At 36.5% G+C, this 9,232-nt stretch overlaps 1 long non-coding RNA gene across 3 annotated transcripts; it reads left to right on the plus strand.

Annotated features, from left to right (window-relative positions):
• The first annotated feature begins 528 nt into the window (after positions 1 to 528).
• LOC121982995 lies at positions 529 to 2,191 on the plus strand. 3 transcript variants are annotated; one of them, XR_006112351.1, is made up of 3 exons: positions 529 to 1,057; positions 1,135 to 1,237; positions 2,138 to 2,191. It is a non-coding gene; the product is annotated as an uncharacterized LOC121982995 (long non-coding RNA). The 3 variants fall into 3 exon arrangements; XR_006112350.1 differs by lacking the exon at positions 2,138 to 2,191 and adding an exon at positions 1,801 to 1,897; XR_006112349.1 differs by lacking the exon at positions 2,138 to 2,191 and adding an exon at positions 1,674 to 1,753.
• Positions 2,192 to 9,232: the final 7,041 nt, after the last annotated feature.

Consider the following 9,232-nt stretch of genomic DNA (forward strand, 5'->3'; position numbering starts at 1 on the left):
AAGGTTCACCAAGCTGAAATAACACCAAGACCAGAGAATGGTTCATGCTTATAAAATACAGGAACTCATTGTCCATAATTGAGCGATTTATTTTACTTTAACAGATTGCTTCCCAAAGATGACAGTGATCCAATGATTCTTTGTTGGGTTTGATATGAATGAAGAAATTACATATTTGGTATCCACACTTCTACTTTTTGTGTGAAGGCTTTTACACTGTTTGTCTTTAGGTCTCCTTAATAGTTGCAACTAAGGGTTTGATGTTGTTTCTCCCTGTCAAAATGTATTAATTGGCTGCTATATGAAACATGTCTATTTTTTCTTCTAATTATTTCTATTTTAACTAATATCTTACTTATTTTTGAAGTACATGATGATTTGTTGTTGACTTGCATACAAAAGAAGAGAAGTTTATTTACTATGTGCAGTTCTTGTTTGTGTGAACTCTTAATCATTTTCTATTTATTTCAGGTTTTTCATAACATTACTGTTGCAGAATACTTTCACTGGAATATGCTACGCGATTCAATAACTCCTATTTTTCCACTGGACTGTTAATCTCTTTTTGATTTTGTGGATAACTTTGCTGCAAACTATGCTCTGAAGAGAGTTTATTATGTCAACTATGCATTGGGGATATCTGGATGCAGGAAACCTTGCTGGCATCTATTATGAACAAAGTCAACTTGACATGGCAATTCTGCATTACAAGCAAGCTATCAATTGTGATTCTACCTTCATTGAAGCTTACAATAATCTGGTAAGTTGATAATGGTCTAATATGTCAAAATGTGGTATCCTTCTTGATGGTGAGCCAGGTTAGTTAATGATCGACTTTCTTGCACATTAAAAGGGGAATGCTCTCAAAGACGCTGGACATGCTCTCAAAGACGCTGGACATTATAGGGTGACTTTTTAATTTGGATATTTTTATTCTCTTAAGTTTTTTTTCCTTGTTGAATAACTTCATTTTAATAATTTTTCCCAAGTCATGCTTTGCTTTACAACCTAACCATCCACAAGCATTGTCAAGCCTTGGCAGCATATACATGGATTGGTAAGCTTTAGAAATGTTTGATGGCAACTGTGCGGATAGTTTATTTTTGTTCCTTAATGAAACTTATCTTCATACAGCAACATGATGAGTGTTCCTGCATCATTCTATAAGGCAACTTTAGCAGTTACAACAGGGATATCTGCGCCCTTCAACAACTTGGCTATTATATACAAGCAACAGGTAGAGTACTATTATATCTGCGCCCTTTTTCATTGCAATCATGTACTAACAACATGTTCATTGCCATCACGCCCTCGCAATCATGCTTGGTTTTTTGTCAAACAGTTGGCTACAGCACGTTTATGTTTTAACAGGATACAGTTAGAATGCCATCTAGACTGCTATAAGATTGAAGTGAGAAGGATCATCAGTGATGGATGGTCATTGACCATTTAGTGCAACTACCTCTCATTTTAGTGGGGAAGCATCTGCATTGGCTTTGACAAATACAGTTTAAAATATTGGATCAAACTTTTCTTAGGGATATGAATTCCAGTTTACTATGTGGAATTTTTGTAAAAATCACTTCTCGCTTTTATTTCTTCCTTATTCAATCATGAGATTTTTGTCTGTTTATATTGGCAAGATACTTCGGCTAATTTTGTTAATTTGGTAGATACTAGGCAGCACCTATATAGCTACACTGCTAGTTCAACCTTTGCTTCCTGTGTGGATATTCAATCATGAGAATTGCTGCTTTCTGCTAGTTCTTCGCAGACTGCTGCTGATGGTCTTGTCAATAGAGGGAACACATTTAAGGAGATTGGTAGAGTTACTGAAGCAATTCAGGATTATATACGTGCTGTGAATATCAGACCAACTATGCCTGAAGCCCATGCAAATTTGACTTCAGCTTACAAAGATAGGTAATTTCTTCTTTGAATTTGTGCCGGTGTTGGACTATATCAGTATCTTACATCTATGATTCTTCTTTCTATTTATTTGTGGTTGAGATAATTGATGAACGTTTCTCTTTTTAAGCATTCCAATTACTCATCTTGTTACCTAGTGCTCTTACTGCTTTTTCAACTATGATTTTTGGTCTTGATTTACTAATATATTATTTATGTGTTTTTACAGTTTACAATTCTCAAGTACTCCAGAGTTGAAATTGATGAAGTGCGGTTCGAGTGGGTTGAATGCATGCTAGATTACATTTGAAGTGCGGTTCTACCTTGATGTGTTGTTAAAAGAATGTTCTACCTTGATTCTGATATCTATTAGTTTTTGATGTAAAAAGAATGTTTGTGTATTTTATGGATACTGTTGTAAGAAGATTATTTATGTAATTTGTGAATATTTGTGTATTTTATGGATACTGTTGAATGAATAATATTTGTGTAATTTGTGTATTTTTTTTGTTACTGTCGGTTTCGGAAATTAAATTTGTGTTGTTAAAAAATAATGATATTACATCGATTTTCCACCGCTGCAAAACCGGTGTTATTAACTAATATTACATCAGTCGTATACCGCTGCCAAAACTGGTGTTATTAACATATAATATTACATCAGTTTTACACCGTTGATGAAACGGTGTCGTTAAGTGATACTACACCGGTTAATAACTGATTCGAACACCGGTGTCATTAAGTGATACTACACCGGTTTTAACCCGATGTCTAAAATGGCAGACCTTTTACATCGGCTTCATAGACATCGGTCGAAAATGTAATAGACACCGGTGGAAAACCGATGTCTATGAGGGTTTTTGTTGTAGTGTATAAGTAAGCATATATCATCATAAGCAAATATAACAGAAAATAGCGTATGCACGGATGGTCACCCCGCCCACCTCTCTGCACCACGACCCCTGTATGGTCGAGAGGCCAGATCGATGACAGCTGTACCACCCAAAGGCCGCCACCACTCTCGAGTGACCGGATGGACAGTTGCATAGTAGCTGAATAGCTACGTCTGCGACGGGGGTCCCTACTGCCCGCGACTCCAGCTACCACTACCCATGAGTGTGCGAGTGGGGGGCACGACAGGACAAGCGGCACACTCCATCTACCACTACCCATGAGTGGCCGAGCGTGCGGCCCAAGCGAATGACCGTCTCAACCACGAGGGAGCCAAGGTCATCGGCGATGCATGCAATGACGTGATGCAAACAATGCAATAGTCACCATAAATATATAACAGAAATCAGTTATACTACATGAAGCCAGCATGCTCAATAAGAATTATGAATAGATAGCAGTCAAAGCAAGTAAACATGGTATCTGACATCTATCTATCCAGTATCTAATATCTACTATCTGGTGTCCGGTATCTGCTAAATATCCTAAATAGCAATGAGAGACTGTATAGATATAGAAACGAGTATCTCAAAGATTGAGTGGATAAAGTATCAAGCACAAGAAATAAGACGAGTGGAGTCAAGATAAATACTACATATATGAAACTAACTCATGCACTAAGATTGATATCTAAAAAGCAAGTCAAGAAGTACCCGCCTCTAAATGTGAGTTGAATCCGACGTCAATTTCGTCACGACTCCCGCCTCGATCAAAGTCCTGTGTTAGCATATCCATTTTAGCTAAATTCATATGCAATTGAATAACCAACTTATTATACATAATAGGTAGTTAGTCAGAACTCGTTCATCCCCATTTTCTGATTTACTTGCACCAATACAAAACCTTAGTCTAAACTATCACAATAAGAATTACCAATCATGATTTAACTTCCAATCACTACCGAGCAATTATAGTCAAATCTACAACATGTATCTATATTCCAAGATCTTACCTTAGAGCAATAATTCCTTCTGTTAACCCTTTGTTCGACAATGAAGTTGCTGACAAATTGCTCACCAGTGGAGTATACTGCCACAGATCGCCCAACCAAGCTTTTACAGGGCTATACACATCACAAACACCCCCCATCAGTGCATACTCCGTATCAAATCCAATCCGAAACCAACATTTAGACCTGCAACTCTATCATCTATAGTGGTAGAAACCTTACCTATTGCTTCCCGGTTGACAACCAGCTGCTGGATGTAGTGTCTGAGCCCCTCACAGCAAGTCACTGCCAAAAACCAAATCACAATCCATTCATCCTCACCTCTGGCCACACATCACAACTTCCATAGCTACCAAAATCCTAATTGAATAAATCCTCACCTCAACTTACCTCAATGGTGCAAACCCTCACCATCGGCGAAGGAACACCCGACGGAGAAGAAGTATCCGACGAACACGGCTCAGCTCTAGGCCTCAGGAAGATAGAATAGTCATCTGGAGTACCAGTACTCGCCACAATCTAGCTCTGCAGCAGACAACCCAACTCCGGTGTCTACCGAGTACATATCCCCTCACCCGGCCGCATATCCTTTGCGAGGGGCTGCGTTTCAACGAAAGATGCCACCGATGATATCTCCGATCAGGCGTGGAGGAGACCGGAGACTGGTCTCGCAATCCCAACGCCGGCGATTAGTCGCGGGCGGTCGTCGCTGCTGAGCCCATCGGCGCAATCGGGTGAAATGGCGAGGCGTCGGCGAAAACGAAGGAAAGTGGCACAGTGAGGTTAGGGCACTATTGCCCTACTTATATAAGTAGGGTTTCCTTAATTCCCTATTAAGTCCCTTCAATGGTGATTACCATTACCTCTTTAGACTTAAACATTTTATCCCCTTAAACTCCTCCATACAACCTCCAAATAATTCCAGAAAAATACCTAAAAATTCCCATAAATCATTATAGGTTATTTCATTTTGTTGTATCTCACAGGTTTAGATTTGGATCTCCTGCGAAACTTAACACGTTCAATCCAAATCACCTAGGTCACAAAGTAGATTAAATATTAATTTCCAAATTTGACTTCCAAGACTGCATGGCGAGGCACATGACCTTCTTGGATATGGGAGCAACCACCACCACCTAGGCAAAGCTTTTTAAGGAAAGTTAATATTTAATTTCCTTAAATGACTCTAGGTTAACCAAAAAGAATAATCGAAGCACAAGTTCGAAAAGAACAAAAGAACACAACATCGAAAACTAATTCGAAATCTAGAATCATATGCCTCTTGTATTTGGTATTTTTACAAAGAAATAAAACTAGTATGATGCGAAAAATAATTACTAGTTATACCTTTCTTTGTGAACTTTCAATGACCTCTTGATCTTCTACCGTATTCCTCTTCTAACCTCGGACATTGTGTAGGCAATGATCTTCCGAGATAAAAACCACCAAGGCACCTTCTTCTTCCTTCCTTTAAGTTTCAGCCAAGCAAAAACTTCCAAAGGATGAAGAACTTTTTCCACCAACCAAGCTCCAAGGGATGCTAGAAACAAGCCTCCTTTCTCTCCTTTTCTCCAAGCTAGATCCGGCCACTTCTATGTCTCCAAGAGGTGATGAAGTCTCGGCCACAAGAAGGAGAAGAGAGAAGGGGAAGGGGAAACTCTAGGGGCCGGCAACACCTAGGAAGAAAAGAGAGGAAGAAAAAGAATAGAGTCGTTCGCCATGAAGGCACCTCTACCCCCTCTTTTATAATCCTTGATCTTGGCAAATAAGAAAATTTTAATAAAAACTTCCTTAATTCCTTTGCCATGAAAAACAAAAAATTATTTAATTAAAAATAATTTTCTTTTCTTAATATCAATGGTCGGCCACCTACAATCCCTAAATCAAGGAAATTTTTAATTAAAACAAGAATTAAAACTTCCTAATTTGTTTCCGGAAATTTATAAAAATTTCTCCAATAATTTTTATCCCTTCATGATTGGTTAATAAAAAGGAAATTTTATAAATTAAAATCTTTCTTTTAAACATGTGGATAATTTCCAAAAAGGAAAGTTATCTCTAAAAATTAAAATCTCCTTTCAATCTACAAATAAGGAAAGATATTAAATCTTTTCTTAATCTTTTATAGAAACTAATAAAAGAGAATTTTTAATTTTTTAAACTTTCTTTTAAATCATGAACATGATTAAAAGGAAAGTTTTTACCAAAATTAAAATCAACCTTTTAATCTACAAATAAGGAAAGAGATTTAGCTCTTCTCTTAATCTTTTGTAGAATCTTATAAAAGGAAAGATTTAAATTTTTAAACTCTATTTTAAATCATGGTATCCACATAAGAAAAATTTTAAAATTAAAATTCCTTTTTATTTTAATAGGGTCGACCACCTAAGCTTGAGTTCAAGCTAGGGTCGGCCACATGAATTCACCCATGAACCAAGCCATGGCCGGCCCTAGCTTGGTCTCCAAGCTAGCTTGGCCGACCCCTATAGGATGGGTAAGAAGGTGGGTATAGTACTCTATAATTAAGAGGTTACGATAGGGACCGAGAGGAGGAATTGGTTTTGATCTCCCGATAAAATTAAGCATCCCGTGTTCGCCCCGAACACACAACTTAATTTTATCAATAATAATTCATTCCACTAGAGAATTATTATTGAACTACCGCACTAATCCCAAATTACATTTTTGGGCTCCTTCTTATTATGAGTGTATTAGTCTCCCTGTGTTTAAGATAATGAATGTCCACTCAATACACTCTAAGTGTACTAGTGTAATTATATAGTTAAGATAAACTAATACCTAATTACATTACGACCTTCCAATGGTTTGTTCCTTTCCATCTTGGTCGTGAGCTACTGTTTATAATTTATAAGTTACTGATAACATGATCCTCTGTGTGTGACACCACACACCATGTTATCTACAATATAAATTAATTGAACAACTACATTTATCATAAATGTAGATATTTGACCAATGTGATTCTTATTTCTAGATAAATGTTTATACCAAAAGCTAGACTTTTAGTATACATCCTAACAGGATCGCGCCGAGCTATTCACCCCCCCCCCCCCCTCTCTAGCTACATAATTGGTCCCAACAATATTTACGTTTATGCTAAGTGTAGTTGTTCAATTACTTTATATTGTAGATAACATGGTGTGTGTTGTTACACACAGAAGATCATGTTATCGGTTCTTTATAAATTATAAACAGTAGCTCGCGACTAAGATGGAAAGGAACAAACCATTGAAATAGTTGTAGTGTAATTAGGTCTTAGTTTATCTTGACTGATAAATTACACTAGTACACTCTGAGTGTATTGAGCAGGATCATTTAAGGTAAGTTCTTTTTATACTGACTTAATAAAAGAACAAGACCTTAGTTATTATGGAAGTGTGTGCTCTTAATTCTAATATAATAACAAGCACATATATTTTGTATTTATTTCTTTGACTTATCAAAGGGTGAGATTTAGCTCGATAAATCAAAAGGCCCGATAAGTTGGGAAATGATATTACTTATAGTGTGTGTTGTTGATTATAGAAGAAAATTGTGTCCTAGTAATCTAGGTTGATAATGTCCCCAAGGGGAGCTCATAAGGATTGTCATGTTAAACCCTACAGGTGGACTTAGTCTGACATGACGATAAGGTTGAGTGGTACTACTCTTGGATTGAGATATTAATTAAGTGATTTGTCAGTGACTGCCTTTGAAGATTGATCTCGGGTTTCGGGAAGGGAATGCACGACATCGGATCTGTCTTAGAAGGGAATGCACGATTCATACTGGGTTTCGAAAATTTGAAAGGATAGTAAGGTTGCTTGAACTTTTGATTGTAGGTGTTGAGTCCTTGTCCTGTTGGACATGGCATGGGTAGTTAGGTTTATGGATTGAAGTAAGATTTCTTGTGAATTCATTTGGATTTCCGAACAGTGCATGTTTCCATAAGGAATTAGTGTAGAGTTCTGATATAGCATGTTTAAAGATTTCAGTTTTACGTATTATCCAGATTTCAAACCAGAGTGAGTAAACAACTTCATTAATTAGTATGCAGTTTTTTTTGGATTTGCTTTGCTACCTCCATGAACATGAACAGCCATTAACTAGAGCATGCACGGTTTAGCTTGCCTTACTACTTAATGAGCATATACATTTTGGTGCACTAGTATGTTTGGATAGATCTCTTGTTGCTGTTTTAAGGGCAAGAACAACATTTATCTAGTTGGAATGGGATTAGCATTTTCCTTGCAACTCAAAGGGCAAGAACAACCCTTTCTTTAATTAGAATGGATTTGGCATTTTCCTTGCTACTCAAAAAGGCAAGAACAACCTTTATCTAAAGTATGTAGTGTTAGTTTCTTGGTTTTCTTGATCATGAACAGTTTCCTTTGTTTTGCTGTTTATAAGCATGAGAAATTCACGAGCAGTATTAGTTCTTAATTCAATTTCTAGTTTCTTGTTTTGATACATATGCATATATGTGTTAGTTAGCTTTTAATAGCTCTTTAATCTAAAGCATATAGTTAGTTGTTTTTGTTATTTTAATAAGATCAATAGCCATGTATTTTAGTGGAATGATTATGTGCCCTATTAAAACTTTTGAGGATTATGGGTAACTACAAGTAAGAAAAAGACCAAGGTCTAATTAGAAAAGATAATAGGTAAATTAAAGTAAGAGGCTAGTACTCGACTTCCGAGCACTACAAAAAATAAGACATTATGGGACAAAATTGGGGACGAATTTAAAAAAAAAAAATCGTTGCAAAAATTTTAGGGACAAAAATTGGGACGAAAATTTTTTCGTCCCAAAATGGTTGATGCCAACTTTTGGAACGAATTATGGATTGTTGCAAATTTAGGAACGAATTTGGGGACGAATTTGGCGACGAATAAAATTTTCGTCCCCAAATTTGTTGCAAAAAAGTATACAAATTGGCAACGAAAATTATTTTTGTTGCAAACTTAGGAACGAATTTGGGGACGAATTCACATAAATTTTCCGCGAAATTTGTCTCTATTTTTGCAACAAATTTGGGGACGAATTCGGTGACAAATTATATTTTGTTGCCAAGTTTGTCCCTAATATTGCAACGAATTTGGGGACAAATTCGGTGACAAAATTTATTTTGTTGCCATTTTTGTTCCTAAGTTTGCAACGAATAATAAATTTGTTGCAAAATTGGCAACGAATTTGGCAACAAAAACTTGCCAAATTCTTTGATAATCATAAGATAAATTTTTGTCCCAAAATTCGTCCCAAAATCTGGGACGAAATTTGGGACGAATTTTGTGATTTGTCCCAGAATTCGTCGCAGATTTTTTGTTGCCATTTTTGTTCCTAAGTTTGCAACGAAAAATAAATTTGTTGCAAAATTGGCAACGAATTTGGCAACAAAAACTTGCCAAATTCTTTGATAATCA

This window comes from Zingiber officinale, chromosome 5A (assembly GCF_018446385.1).
Source record: "Zingiber officinale cultivar Zhangliang chromosome 5A, Zo_v1.1, whole genome shotgun sequence".
NCBI lineage: Eukaryota > Viridiplantae > Streptophyta > Magnoliopsida > Zingiberales > Zingiberaceae > Zingiber > Zingiber officinale.